General features: G+C 41.5%; 1 long non-coding RNA gene across 9 annotated transcripts in view; it reads right to left on the bottom strand.

Moving 5' to 3' along the window:
- Positions 1-14407, bottom strand: part of LOC127487367 (uncharacterized) — a 334927-nt gene that overhangs the window by 80021 nt on the left and 240499 nt on the right. For 7 of the 9 annotated variants that reach the window (XR_007914179.2, XR_007914180.2, XR_007914176.2 and 4 more), the window contains exon 1: positions 1-14407. This exon is cut by the window's left edge and continues 16000 nt beyond it. The exons of the other annotated variants lie outside the window; for them this stretch is intronic. This is a non-coding gene — a long non-coding RNA (uncharacterized lncRNA). 9 annotated transcript variants of the gene reach the window in all.

Raw genomic sequence — 14407 nt, 5'->3', positions numbered from 1 at the left:
AATGAAAGTTTTGCAGATCTAGAAAAAATGATGCTAAAATTCATATGGAAATGCAATAGACCCCGAATAGCTAAAACAATTTTATATAACAAAAACAAGGCTGGCAGCAACAAAATACCTGATTTTAAGACACACTTCTGGGCAGTTATAATCAAAACTGCCTGTTACTGGCACAAAATCAGATGTGTAGATCAATGGAACAGAATAGAAACTCCAGAAATCAATCCACGCGTCCACAACCCCGAATTCCTGAAGCAAGGACAGTGTCTTTAACAAATAGTGCTGGAGAAACTGGATCTCTATGTGTAGAAGTATGATACTAGACCTTTTACATTATATAAAAATTTCACCCAAAATGGATCAATGCCCTAAATCTATGATTCAATACCATCAAATTAGTAGAGAACATCGGGGAAACTCTGCAAGACACTGGCATAGTCAAGAGCTTCTTGGAATAGGCTCCAGAAGTACAGGCTATCAAAGCCAAAATTTACAAATGGGTTTACATCAGGCTGAGAAGCCTCTGCAGTGCAAAGGAAACATTCAATCAACGTGAAGAGGCTACCGACAGAATGGGAGAAAATATTTGCAATCCATGCAACAGGTAAAGGGTTAACATCTAGAATCTATTAAGAGCTCATGAAATTCAACAACAAAACAAACAGTCTAGTTAGGAAATGGGCAAAGGACTTGAACAGGCATTTTTCATAAAAGGAAAATCATATGACCAAAAGACACTTGAAAAAATTCTCAGGATTGGGGCCAGCACTGTGGAATAGTGGGTAAAGTTGCTGCCAGCAGTGCCAGCAGCCTATATGGGTGCCAGTTCGAACTTCAGCTGCTCTACTTCTGATCCAGCTTTCTGTTATGGCCTGGGAAAGCAGTGGAAGATGGCCCAATTCCTTGGGCCCCTGCATACATGTCGGAGACCTGGAAGAAGCTCCTGGCTCCTGGCTCCGGATCGGCACAGCTCTGATCATGTGGTCAATTGGGGAGTGAACTGGTGGATAGAAGACCCCCAACTCTGTAACTCTGCCTTTCAAATAACATAAATAATCTTTTTAAAAAATGCTCAGGATCACTAGCCATCAGGGAAATGCAAGTCAAAACCATGGTGAGGTTTCACCTCACTCCAGTTATAATGGTTCTTAAACAGAAATCAACAAACAACAAATACTCATGAGAATGTCAGAGAAAGGTACTCTGGTCCACTGTTGGTGGAAATGTAAACTGGTGCAGCCACTGTGGAAGACAGTATGGAAATACTTCAGAAATCTGAATTTATATACCTATGATATGATCCAGCCATCCCACTCCTGGGAATTTATCCAAACAAAAAAAATCAGTATATGAACGATTTGTCTGTACTCCCTTGTTCATTGCAGTAGAGATCACAATAGATAAGATATGGAATCAAGCCATATGTTCATCAACTGTTAACTGGATAAAAAGATTATGGTATATATAAACTATGGAGTACTACTCAGCTGTAAAAAAAAATGAAATCCTGTCTTTTGTGACAAGATGGATGCAATGGGGAAACCATTATACTTAGTGAAATAAGCCATTCCCAAAAAGACAGATATCATATATATTTTTTATTTTATTTTATTTTTATTTTTTGACAGGCAGAGTGGACAGTGAGAGAGACAGAGAGAAAGGTCTTCCTTTGCCGTTGGTTCACCATCCAATGGCCGCTGCAGCCGGCGCGCTGCGGCCAGCGCACCACGCTGATCCGATGGCAGGGGCCAGGTACTTCTCCTGGTCTCCCATGGGGTGCAGGGCCCAAGGACTTGGGCCATCCTTCACTGCACTCCCTGGCCACAGCAGAGAGCTGGACTGGAAGATGGGCAACCGGGACAGAATCCGGCGCCCCGACTGGGACTAGAACCCGGTGTGCCAGCGCCACAAGGCGGAGGATTAGCCTAGTGAGCCACAGCACCGGCCTAGATATCATATATTTTACCTGATCCAGGGTAACTAATAGAGAACCTGAACTGTAATGTATTGGAATAAAGTAGACATTTTGAGATTCAATGACTATTTACAGCCCTTTTCTCTTCTATAGAGGAATAATGTTGGTTTTTGGTTTTTTATTCTCTCTTCATACTATTTGCTGAATTCTTTTATTTAGTATAGGGTTAACAATACAATCACTACGTAAACTGAAAATACATCTTTGTAAAAATCAAGAGTGGAGATGTAAGGAGGAGGATGAAGAGTTGCAGCATGGGTGGAAGAGAGGGTAGGGGGAAAGTGTCACTATGTTCCCAAATCTATGTTTCCATATATGAAATACATGAAACCTGTATAACTTAAATAAAATTTTTAAGAAAAGAACAAAGCTAAAAAATTATATCTAATTCACCATATTATGTACAAGATCAGCAAAACACATAGTAGGTATTCAACAAATGGGAGTTCTGACAATTTGGTACTACCATAAGAAATAATCAATTATAATTCTATACTATGAAACTATCCAATGATAATGATTTAATTTTGTAATTTTTTTTTTTTGACAGGCAGAGAGGACAGTGAGAGAGAGAGAGAGACAGAGCGAAAGGTCTTCCTTTGCCGTTGGTTCACCCTCCAATGGCCGCTGCAGCCAGCACACTGCGGCAGGCGCACCATGCTGATCTGAAGCCAGGAGCCAGGTGCTTCCCCTGGTCTCTCATGCGGGTGCAGGGCCCAAGTACTTGGGCCATCCTCCACTGCACTCCCGGGCCACAGCAGAGAGCTGGACAGGAAGAGGAACGACCGGAAAGAATCTGGCGCCCCGACCAGGACTAGAACCAGGTGTGCCAGCACCGCAGACAGAGGATTAGCCTATTGAGCCACGGCGCAGGCCAATTTTTTGTAAATTTTTAATACATTGTAAATATTTTTTAATTTATTCCTCACTCATTACTCTAAATTCCCTCCTTTATAAAGCACACAAGGGATATGACAATTATTTTCTACTTAAGTATCAAAAATTTTAATTACTAAGCACATAAAATGGACATGCTTGACTTACTATTATAAAGAATGGCTTGCGGCAGGAGTTCACACCTGCAGTTAAGATACAAGTTAGGATACCCACCTCCCAAATCAGAGTGCCTGGGTTCAATTCCCAGCTCTGGCTCCAGATTCCAGTTTTCCACTTAACTGGCACCTTGGGCAGCAACAGTGATGGCTCAAATAGTTGGATCTATTTCCTACTTAGGAAATCTGAGATGAGTTCCAAATCTCTAGCTATTACAGGTTTTGTAAAGTCAACCAGCCTATTATAGTGCTGCCTCTGTGTCACTCTCTCTCTCTTCTTCTTGTATAAATACTTTTAAAAAATGGCTTAACCATGCAATAATTATGCATTTATTTATTCTAGTTATATTATACGGTTTTATGCAATACAACTGGTGTTGATCTTTTATTAACATAAGACAAACATAAAAATAGAAAATTCTCATTGGCTTTTCAAAGCATTAACAATATCCAAAGATAAGAAATATTCAAAAAGGAGGAAATCAAAATTCTTTCTGACCACAGTTCTGTCATTTAATCTCACATTATCAGTTTTAGTGATTGACTTCTTATCCTCAAATGTTTCTACTTCTGGTGATGCTTCACTCTGATCACTCCCAGAGATTTAGGGATCCAAATGTTCTGAACCCAGGTGGGTGACAATAGGTGGCCCTCCCTCTCCCTGACTAGCTCATTTTTTCAGAATACTCCCCTAGGCCCACTCCAGGCCTGGCACAGTGTACACCCCGATGAGCAAGGAAAAAATCCCCACATCCTCTGTTACAATCATCTCATTGAGAGGTGAGAATGTAGGCAACTGGAAACTAACATGGGTGACAAAGTCTGTGCAATCCAAAGTCAACTGACCACCTGAGGGAATCAGGGAACTTCCTCTCTGATTTCTTGTTATGTGCACCATTTATGCCTTAGTCTACTTATGCCTCCATAACAAAACAGAAATTTATATTTCACGGTGTTGAGGCTGGGCGTCCACGGCCCAGGAATGTGGTAGGAAGGACCTTGTCTTTCCAAGAAGCTGCCTTGGAACTGCATTCTCTCCATGGGAGTAATGCTTGCAACTTCACAGGTGCAAGAGACAGAGGGACAAGCCAAATGCTACGTGAAGCCTCATTTGTAAGGGCCTTAATGCCAGTCATGAGGAAAAATCTTCAGGAGCTAATCACCTCCAAAAGCACCTCTCTTCAGACTATCACAATGGCCACTGAGTTTTGACATATGAATTTTGGAGAGATAACATTCAAATCACAGCAATCTATAATCATAATCTAATCTCTTTATAATGCCACAAAAGATGGAAATAACTAAAATAAGGGGAAATACATGCAAACAAAAAATTGGGCTGTGTATTGCCTAAAGAAATCTGTTAGAAAGAGCTAGGACTAGCTGGTGTCTCAAACATGTCAGAGTCTCTTGTCAGCCCCCTCAGTGTAAATTAATCTACTAGCACATTGCCCTGTTTATCCTCTAGGTACAAGGAAAACCTCATATTGTAAGACAAGTTGTACATAAAAGCATGTCTTCCTTTCTTCAGTTCTATCGAAGGCATACCCACTAACTACTGCAGTGACTCATCAGCACTGAGTCAGCATTGAGGCACTACTCCCAGCAGTCGTGAGCACTCTTACATATGGAAAATCAAAGAAAAGAGAAAGTATGACTGAGAATTTCTTGGAAGCAAAGCGAATATCTGGGAATAAGAAGCTTTAGACTGTCAGTAATCTTTTTTTTTTTTTTTTAACGTCTCACATTGTGATGTTCAAACTTTTACACCTGTGGTGATGTGAAAAACCATGTTAAGCCTTCACTACATGTCAAGACTTGAACATTGATTTTTAAGATTGAACAAGTGAAGCCAGATACTTAACTGTCTCAAATCTATTTCCACAGCCAGAAATACCCAGAAAAGAAGAGGCCCTGTTGAAAGTGCTTCACAAAGGTGTTTGAAGCTAAGGTATTAGCGATCACCAGGAATACAGGGGAGACAGAGTTTCCATGAGAGGAAAGCATTGAGGAAGATGTGGAGATTTTACCCTGAATTAAAGGTAGACTGAAGGGGAAACAAGGAAACCCACGTATGCTCCAAAACAATGAAAAACACTCGCTGAGACCTTCCTGTGTGTTCAGCATATTTCTCAAGGTGGCTTATATGTTTTAGGTTACCCTCACTGTATTTGTTTAGTTTTCATAAATTCAACTAAAATGCTTGAAAGAAGGTTCTTGGGAAAGAAAAAGTTTATTTCAGCACAAAGTTTTGAGGTTACAGTTCTGGATTACGCATCCTGTAGTACAGCATCTAATACAGGCTGTTGCTCATGGTAATTGTGGTGGTATAATCGCATGGTAAGCCAGGAAACAGAATCAGAACAGCTAGGCAGAACTGGAGCTCAAATAATCAACCCTGTCACAAGAATCCTTCTCTGAGGACACGCCCCCCCCCACAATGACCTAAAGACCTCCCAGCAGACCCACCTCTCAGATGCTATAATTAGATCAAGTCTCTGCCCTTAACCCAGCAACCATTAACATTAACACATCAGAGTTTAAAGATTCCCAGGAGTTTGGGGAAGACAAGACTGACTCAAGCAAGAGCATTCACCTACCTACAGAAGTAAATTCTGTTCATCCTGTTCAGGGACTAGAAGCAGAGACATCCATGACAACTCGAGAAAAATTTACACAGCTTATAGAGCAAGTAGGAAATGTAAGACTTGGAGGCAAGGTGAGTGAATTAAGCCAGTCCCAAAGAGACAAATATCATATGTTCTCCCTGATTGGTGACAAATAACCAAACACAAAAAAGGAAACCTGTTGAAGTGAAAGGGACACTATGAGAAACAGTGACTTGATCAGCCCTTGCCCTGACTGTTGATGTACAATTTAATACTTTATCCCTTTTAGTATTTTTTTGTTCTACTTAATACTATTGGTTGAACTCTGTAATCAACACACATTTATTCTTAGGTGTTGAATTTTAACTGAAAAGTGATCCCTGTTAAATATAAGAGTGGGAATAAGAGAAGGAGGAGATGTACAATTCGGGACATGCTCAATCGGACTTGCCCCAAATGGTGGAGTTAGAAATGTGCCAGGGGATTCCAATACAATCCCATCAAGATTGCATGTACCAATGCCATCTCACTAGTCCAAGTGATCAATTTCAATTCACAATTGATCACACTGATAGGTCTAAGAGTCAAAGGGATCACACAAACAAGACTAGTGTCTGCTAATACTAACTGATAGAATAAAAAAGGGAGAGAACGATCCAGCATGGGAAGTGAGATACACAGCAGACTCATAGAATGGCAGATGTCCTAAACAGCACTCTGGCCTCAGAATCAGCCCTTAAGGCACTCGGATCTGGCTGAAGAGCCCATGAGAGTATTTCAGGCATGGAAAACCAAGACACTCTGGCCAAAAAAAATAAAAAAATAAAAAATAAAAACACCACCTAAATGAAAGGTCTCTGCGAGTGAGATCACAGTAGAAAGAATGGGTCATCAAAGAAGGAGGTACCTTTCTCTGAAGGGAGGAGAGAACTTCCACTTTGACTATGACCTTGTCTAAATAAGATCGAAGTCAGCAAACTCACAATGCTTCCATAGCCTTGGCAACTTATGACTAGTGCCTAGGGAGATTTCTGACGCCATAAACAAGAGTGTCAATTTGTTAAGTCAACAACAGGAGTCACTGGGTACTTACTCCTTATGTGGGATCACTGTCCTTCATGTGTTGTCCAATGTGAATTAATGCTATAACTAGTACTCAAACAGTATTTCACACTTTATGTTCTGTGTGGGTGCAAACTGATGAAATCTTTACTTAATATATACGAAACTGATCTTCTGTATATAAAGAGAATTGAAAATGAATCTTGATGTGAATGGAATGGGAGAGGGAGCGGGAGATGGGAGGGGTGCGGGTGGGAGGGAAGTTATGGGTGGGAAAAAGCCATTGTAATCCATAAACTCTACTTTGGAAAATTATATTTATTAAATAAAAGTTAAAAAAAAGACCTGGAGGCAAGGTGATCTAGTTCCAGGGTGTGCATTTACAACCTTTACCTTATACATCCTCTCACCCACAAAGTCCCATACACTGACATAATTTATTAGTTAAAACTCACAGCTGTATGTTGGTTGGATTAATCAAAGTTAAGAAAAAGATAAAACATTTTAGTGAGGAACTTGAAGGAACTTGAAATGAGACACACTGAAGACAAGTTTAACAGTTTCTCCAATCAACTATATTCATCAGTTTGGATGGAGAATCAATTTATCTCTTTATTTCTTAATGATAATAATGGAAAACACTTCCTAGATGTTTACATATTACCAGCTAAGCTCTGCTCTAAGCACCATAAACTTTTTCATTATCATAATAACCCTAAAATCATTATATTAGTTAAAATAGTGCTATAACAACCCAAAAAGATATGACAACTCACTATTTCTGTTCACAAATAACTATCAGGTGTTTCTATTGTAAGTGATTCTGCTCCAAGTAGTGACTCGGAGACACAGATTCTTTATATCCTATGGCCTTAGCATCTTCAAAATGTGGTTTCCAAGTGACTGTGCTTGTCTGCAACATGTAGGTGAAAAGGAATTAACATTTGGGGTTGAGGGGTGGTACATACAATTGCTGTGTATTTATCTATTTATATATTATATATTACTCAAACGCATGGCCACGCCTAACTTTCAAGAAAGCTGCCAAATGTAGTCTTGCTATATGTGCCCATAGAAAAGGATTCTTATTTGGAAACACCACACCAGCCGTGGAGGCGGGTAGGTACATTACTGTCTACATAATATACATTAGGAAATGGAGACACAAGAGGTTAAATAACCTACCCATGTCATACACTTGGCAAGTGGCAGATTCAGGATTCAAACCCAGATGGTCTTATTTGAAAGTCCTGCTGTTAACCATGACAGTTTGTCACCACCTCTTGAAGACATGATGAATGAGGTTGTACATGCAGGGAAGCATCATGGGGCATTGCTCTGCAGCATCAACATAATACATCTTCTTCCTTTAAAGCCAAATCCCTCCCCTCTCCTTTCTTCCATTGTGTAATTGGCATTTACCTATGATTAATAGGTGTACAGTGGATTCCTATGTAAGATCGCTACATCAAGAGTTATTACCATCAATGAAAATTCCATTGTTGGGTTCTGAAACTCAAACAGCGTCACAGACGTGAATAGAAGTGATTGTTACTGCAATACTTGAGAGCGAGTACTCCGGAACAACAACTCCTCCCCCATACTAAAGTAAATAGATGAGCTAGAATACTTCTTTTACTGGACACTGAAAGTTTACATGGTATTTTTGATTGTGAAAAAAATACATATTTTTAGATATTCTAGGGTTATTTTCCCCCTTAATGATCTGGTCTCATTCCTTTTGCATCTGCTTGCCTTTATTTCTAATACCTATAGCCCCACTGAGTCCATATTTTAAAATAATAAGTTTCACAAAGGAACTAAGTTATCCCTAAGGAAAAACTACTGTTTTTAATAACAAAACCTTGTTTGTATAACAAACTCCCCTCATGGGATGCAGTGTGATTCAGGGCTGGTCCATCTCCCAGTTGCACAACATCACTCAGCTTGCCTTGCAAGTGAACTCTGTTCAGATCCCAGCTCTGCCAGCCAGAGGGCAACATGTAGACCAACCCTGGGCTCTAGGCCTCCCACCTAGCAGAGCTTTGCTCTGCATCCTCAGTGTGATGTACAGCCCCTAGACCCCAAGTCTCACACTCATGCACCACATCCAGATTCTCTTCAACTCTGACTATGGTACTTAACCAATCGGGTGCTCTGGGAGGAATGTTGATCAGCAGCACGCCTGGAGTGAGACCTAAGAACCCTGTGCTAACGAGATGCACACAGCCTTACAATAACCCCACTATTTAGCAAATATCTACTTGCTACTTGCTCTATGCCAGGGATAAGAATTCAACAGTGGATATGGCACTGTCTCTCCTCTGAACCAATGAAAGGAAGAAGTAGAAGAAGACAAAGCACTGAGAAGGTGCACAACATGGGCTACAATAAGGACTAATTCAAGGAGACAGGGGTGCACAGAAGAGGGACTTTAAAGTGCAGCCATGCCAACAACATCTAGACTGACATCTAGATCAAACAAAGTTTTGGTGCTGGTCAAGGCCTGCAAGAGTCATCCAGCCAGACTGTGTGACAAGACAAAGCAAGTGGAAATGGCTACAAGAGAGAGGGGATCAAGGTTCACTGCAGGCAGGAGAATGGTCAGAGCAGAGGCTGAATCCAGGACACTGCACGGGGCAACATGGCTCTGCAGGGCGGGCATTAAGCATGGGCTGGAGAGATGGGCACAGCACAGAGGAGATGGCCAGATGTAAGGCTGGTAAGAAGCAGCTCTCCTGCAGGCTCACTAAGCGCATTTGGAATGCAAACTTCTGCCCAAGGGCAGTGAGGAGCTGAGTTGCAGTTTTCAGCAGAGATGTGGTATGGACCACAGACTACTAGCTATCACCATTAGTCATTCTCACCCATCTGTCTCCAGCTCTCTAAAGAGGACCCTCCTGAGCATTGCCCTTTGATCTGATTGTAAATGTCCCTGCAAGCATTTCTGTGTGTCCCAGCTGCCCACTGAGCCAACTCAGAGTCCTGCCTTTGTCATGATACACGGCAGTGCTATCTTCCCATCCTCCGTCCAACCTCACAGAGAAGACAGGCGTCTCTAAATCCAGATGACCTATGTTGCATAAAGATCCAGTCACTTCCCTGCCAGGTAGCCCCTGTTGCTGAGTTCCCATTATACCTCAGAGCATAAAGACTTATCTGAGACCTCTGTAGCAATGGTAAAATGATAAACACATTCAGACTTCCAGGAAAGTCACACTCAGATTCTGTTCACCAAGCAACTACTTACTTTGCTATGCACACAGCTGAACCATATTTGCAACCTCCCTTTTAGTTAGGGCTGGCTATGTGCCAGAGTAACAAATGAAAGGGAACAGAAACGTGTGAGCACCACTACCTTGACCCCTTGTGCCAGTTCCCTCTCCACCCACATGATGCAGGATTTAGAAGTCATATTTTGAAGACAGGAGAACTACAAGGTGGAAAATGCCTGGGTCCCCAGCTCACTATTTGGAACGGAGCCTCCACCAATCAGAATGGCTGGTAAGAGTTAAATATCTGCAGGAAACAAGCCTCTGTTCTTTTATCCCCATAGCTTTTTTTGTTTGTTTGTTAGAGCATTGTTTTGATGAAGAAGCTACCTCCTAGGGCTAGTCCCTGTATGGAATGAGCTAGTACAGGTAAAGTGCCTAGAGGAGAGCTTAGCAAATTGTATGTGAACACCTAGAAAAAGTGTGCTATTATTTCTAATAAGAGATAGAGATTCAGAGGTTCTCCATGCCAATAGATGAATATAGTTTATCAGAACAGGTGCTAAACATGACCTCAAAGCACCTCACTTTTTTGCTGTGTTTTTTCAAAAAATCAAGAATCCCACCAAGAAGGCCATGATGAAAGGCATCAAGTATCATTTATTCAACAATCAGAAGACTCTGATGAAGCACATACCGCACGCCAAACCCTGAGCTCATCAATAATAAACCTTCGCTACTTGAAGCGTGTTTCTCAGACAAGCAGCCTTGGCATCCCCTAGAAGTCAGTGAAAAAACCATGAAATCTCGGGTCCCATCCCAGACTCACTGAACAAGAATCTACAGTTCTGACAAGATCCCCTGGTGACTCACACACATTAAACTTTCAGAAGCATTTTATTAAAAAAGGATACAGCCCCTGACATCAAGACACTGTCTATAAATGGAAGGAAAGAGGCAAGGATGATTAGCTCTGGCAGGAAAATGCAGGAAAGACTTCGCTGCCGAGTTTCATATTTTAACTTGGATCCTGCAGCACAAGTAAGAGTTGGCCAGATATAAAAACAGGTGCAGGCCGCTTTGATACAGGGACTGGAACAAGCAATAAGAGTGTCTTGAAGGATCAGGACCTGGTTTGAGGGCTGTAAAGGTAATCTATGGGTTGACTGTGAGGCCAGATCTAGAAAATAATTCACATTAAGGTACATAAGGAAGTCAGATCAAGACCTCCAACCCCAGAGCATTTTATAACATGCTCCCCTGCATATTAAACACAAGCATGGAGCAAGAGCTGTGTCCTCTTTCTAGATATTGACAGGATGTCCCCAAATGCAGCTGGCACCATTTCCATGGAGTTCATGGTCAAGATGCCCCTAGGATGTCCAACCGCTAGGCTTGTACTCATAGCCCCTGAGTTCCCTGTAGAAGGAAAAGTGTTCACTTGCTCAATAGCCTGGGAAGGTTTACCTAAGCTAGAGCAGAGGCTAGTTCAAAGTATGGTGAAGCTGAGCTTGCCAGGTGAGGCAGTGCGTGAGCCTGTGTGTAGGGATTGAAACACAATGGGTCAAAGTGGCTTCCTCAAGGCAAAGTATGGCATCACCTGCCTAAAGCAAAAAAGCCCATTTTCATGTATTTAGAGTATCCAAATAATTTAATATAACTGAAGTATTAATTTTTTTCTTGTTACCACTTTACAAATTTATTTTTTTCATAGATACAATCCTAAAATATACTGATACTTCTCTTCCTCATTCTATCTCTCCCTCTTTATTTCTTTTTAAATTTTTATATGACATATTTTTAAATAGTCAAAGGCTAAAGGCTCCACTAAATAAAGGGCTCAACAAGTAAAAGGTAGGGCCACCATTGTGGCATAGCAAGCTAAGCCTCTGGCTGCATCACCAGCATCCCATACGGGCCCCAGTTCAAAACCCACTCAGCTGCTGCACTTCCAATCCAGCCTCTTCTAATGTGTCTGGGAAAGCATCAGAAGATGCCCAAGTGCTTGGGTCCCTGCACCCACATGGAAGACACAGAAGAAGCTCCTTGCTCCTAGCTTAAGTCTGGCCCAGCCCCAGCTATTGCTGCCATTTGGGGAGAGAACCAGCAAATAGAAGATCTCTCTTTCCTCCTAACTCTGGCTTTCAAATAAATAAGTACAGAAATATATATATCTATATACATATACATATTTTAAAAAGTAAAATGTAAAAAGACCATAGTTCAGTAGGAATATAAGCAAAGGCTATACAGAGTAATCAAATGAAAAGATGTCATTTCACTCATATACATTAAGTTTTAAAAAAATCACAAATCATTAAAATTATAGTAGTATATCATACTTAGTCATTGCTTTGACAAGATACAAAGCAATTTTTTTAATTACACTCTGCCATTTTTTAAAAACAAAGCAATATTTGAAGCTACAGGGCAATCTTGCCTGGTAGAAATTCTTTCTCTCCCGATTGGCACAGACATTATATGTCACTCATATTCTTACACAGTAGTTTGTGCCCTCTGTCCCATTTTCTAAGTGAAGAAACAGAAGTGGAGAATGCAGGTTTCCAGTCCTGGACTCATCATGTATCACCTAATGCCACACTCCCTCCAGAAAACGAACACAATTGCATTCCCATGTGGCCCCAGTGGTAAATCCAGAAGAGATGTACACTGTACAGCTCAGAGTTGACAGCACATGGCTTTGTTCAAGGCAGTGATGCCCACATCCTTAAACGTGGACACTGTGAGAGATGATCTCCAGCCTGCAGCCTGAGAAATGACCTGTCTAGAGAGTGAGACTGGACACTTGATCCTATTAGACTCTTGCTCAGCTGGTGGTTAAATGTAGCTGAGTAAACAAGCACCCTAGTGTGCTGCCACTGAAGGGAGCAAGCCCTCCCGTCCCTCCTGGGTCTACACTTAGGCTAATCTCCGGATGAAAGGACTTGTGATTTAATAGTTCATGTCACTTTACCTTTGCCTACAAATGCTATTTCCACAGGGCTCTGGGAATTTAAAACTGGAAAGCAAGGGCCACTTTGGTCATTCTCTCTCCAGCCAGTGAGGCTCTTTCAGAGAAGATGGTACCCTCCCACACTCATCAAAGGCACTACCCTGGAGAGGAACACAATGAGGGAGAGTGAGGCCTTTTCTATTAGTAGTGGGCTTCCTAGGATAAAGTTAAAGCACAGCAAATGACAGACCACCAAGCAGAGACAGGTACAGAAAACTCTCTGCTCCCCAGAGAGTGGTTTCTAAGCAAAACAAACAACGAAATGGTCCTGTTCCTTCATTTTCTTTTAGCTTTATTTGAGTATTGAATTCTCCCAGAGGGTTTAACCTGAGACCCAGTCGAACACTGAATCTCAGATGTCTGGCTTCAAACAGACCCCAAACTCACATAGGAAGGCCAGGCTTTAAAAGAATGTGTGTAACCTAGAAGTGTCTACAGGCTCTGATGAGAAATTCCTGATTCCGATTCTTCTTAACACCCTCATTCCCTCTGCCATAAAAAGAATTCAGGTTGTGGGGAGAATGCATTCTATACACAAAAGAACAGGACAATACAGTTCCTTAATAGACGATGCTGGGGAGGAGGAAAATGATGCCTAGTTGATTTTTAAAAGATTTATTTTATTTATTTGAAAGACAAAGTTACAGAGAGATGCAGTTTCAGAGAAAGATCCATCCACTGGTTCACTACACAAATGACCATAATGGCCAGAGCTGAGCTGATTCAAAGCTGGGAGCCAGGAGCCTCTTCTGGGTCTCCCATACAGGTGCAGCAGCCCAGGGAACTGGGCCATCTTCTACTACGGCTTTTCCAGGCCACAGCAGAGAGCTGGATCAGAAGTAGAGCAGCTGAGACTCAAACCAGCACCAATGTGGGATGCGAGCACTGCAGGCGGTGGCTTCATCCACAATGCCAGCCCCTTAAATGATTTTCTTAAGACTTCTAAAATCTTTCAGTGGCAACTGCAATGAAGTTAGTATCAACTCTTCTTCTTTGTGTCTAGAAGTATAAGGTAAATTTGAACCCTACATTTGCACAGGCATCCTGCTCCTAAAATGCCTTCTGAGTAGCTGAGAGGCCAGTTCTTCCAAAGACAAGGTCTGAAAGTGTACATTTTGTTAAATCTTGTGGTGTGGTGCCTGGTACCCCAATCAAAGCACAACTGGTCTGATAGGGGAGTAGCCTGCAGAGAACTCAGTAATTTCAAGGGAAGTATCTGAGGAGTTTTAGAGTTTTGAGAAGATATGCTGTCCCAGCATTATGTTTAATCTTCCCAATATCCCAAGAAGGAAAACTGGATTGTCATTTACAAATGAGAAACCAGCCTCACAAAAAGGAAAAATACATGATATGAGGTCCCACAGGTAAAAAGAAGAGTTAACATTGATAACAATACAGTCCTTGCCAGGGTACATCCCACATTCTTTTTTTTGAAACTTTTATTTAGTAAATATAATTTTCCAAAGTACAGTTTATGGATAATA

The sequence above is a fragment of the Oryctolagus cuniculus genome, chromosome 8 (assembly GCF_964237555.1).
Source record: "Oryctolagus cuniculus chromosome 8, mOryCun1.1, whole genome shotgun sequence".
Classification (NCBI taxonomy): Eukaryota; Metazoa; Chordata; class Mammalia; order Lagomorpha; family Leporidae; genus Oryctolagus; species Oryctolagus cuniculus.
The sequence above is the reverse complement of the archived record's forward strand: the minus strand, read 5'-3'. Positions and strand labels throughout refer to the sequence as shown.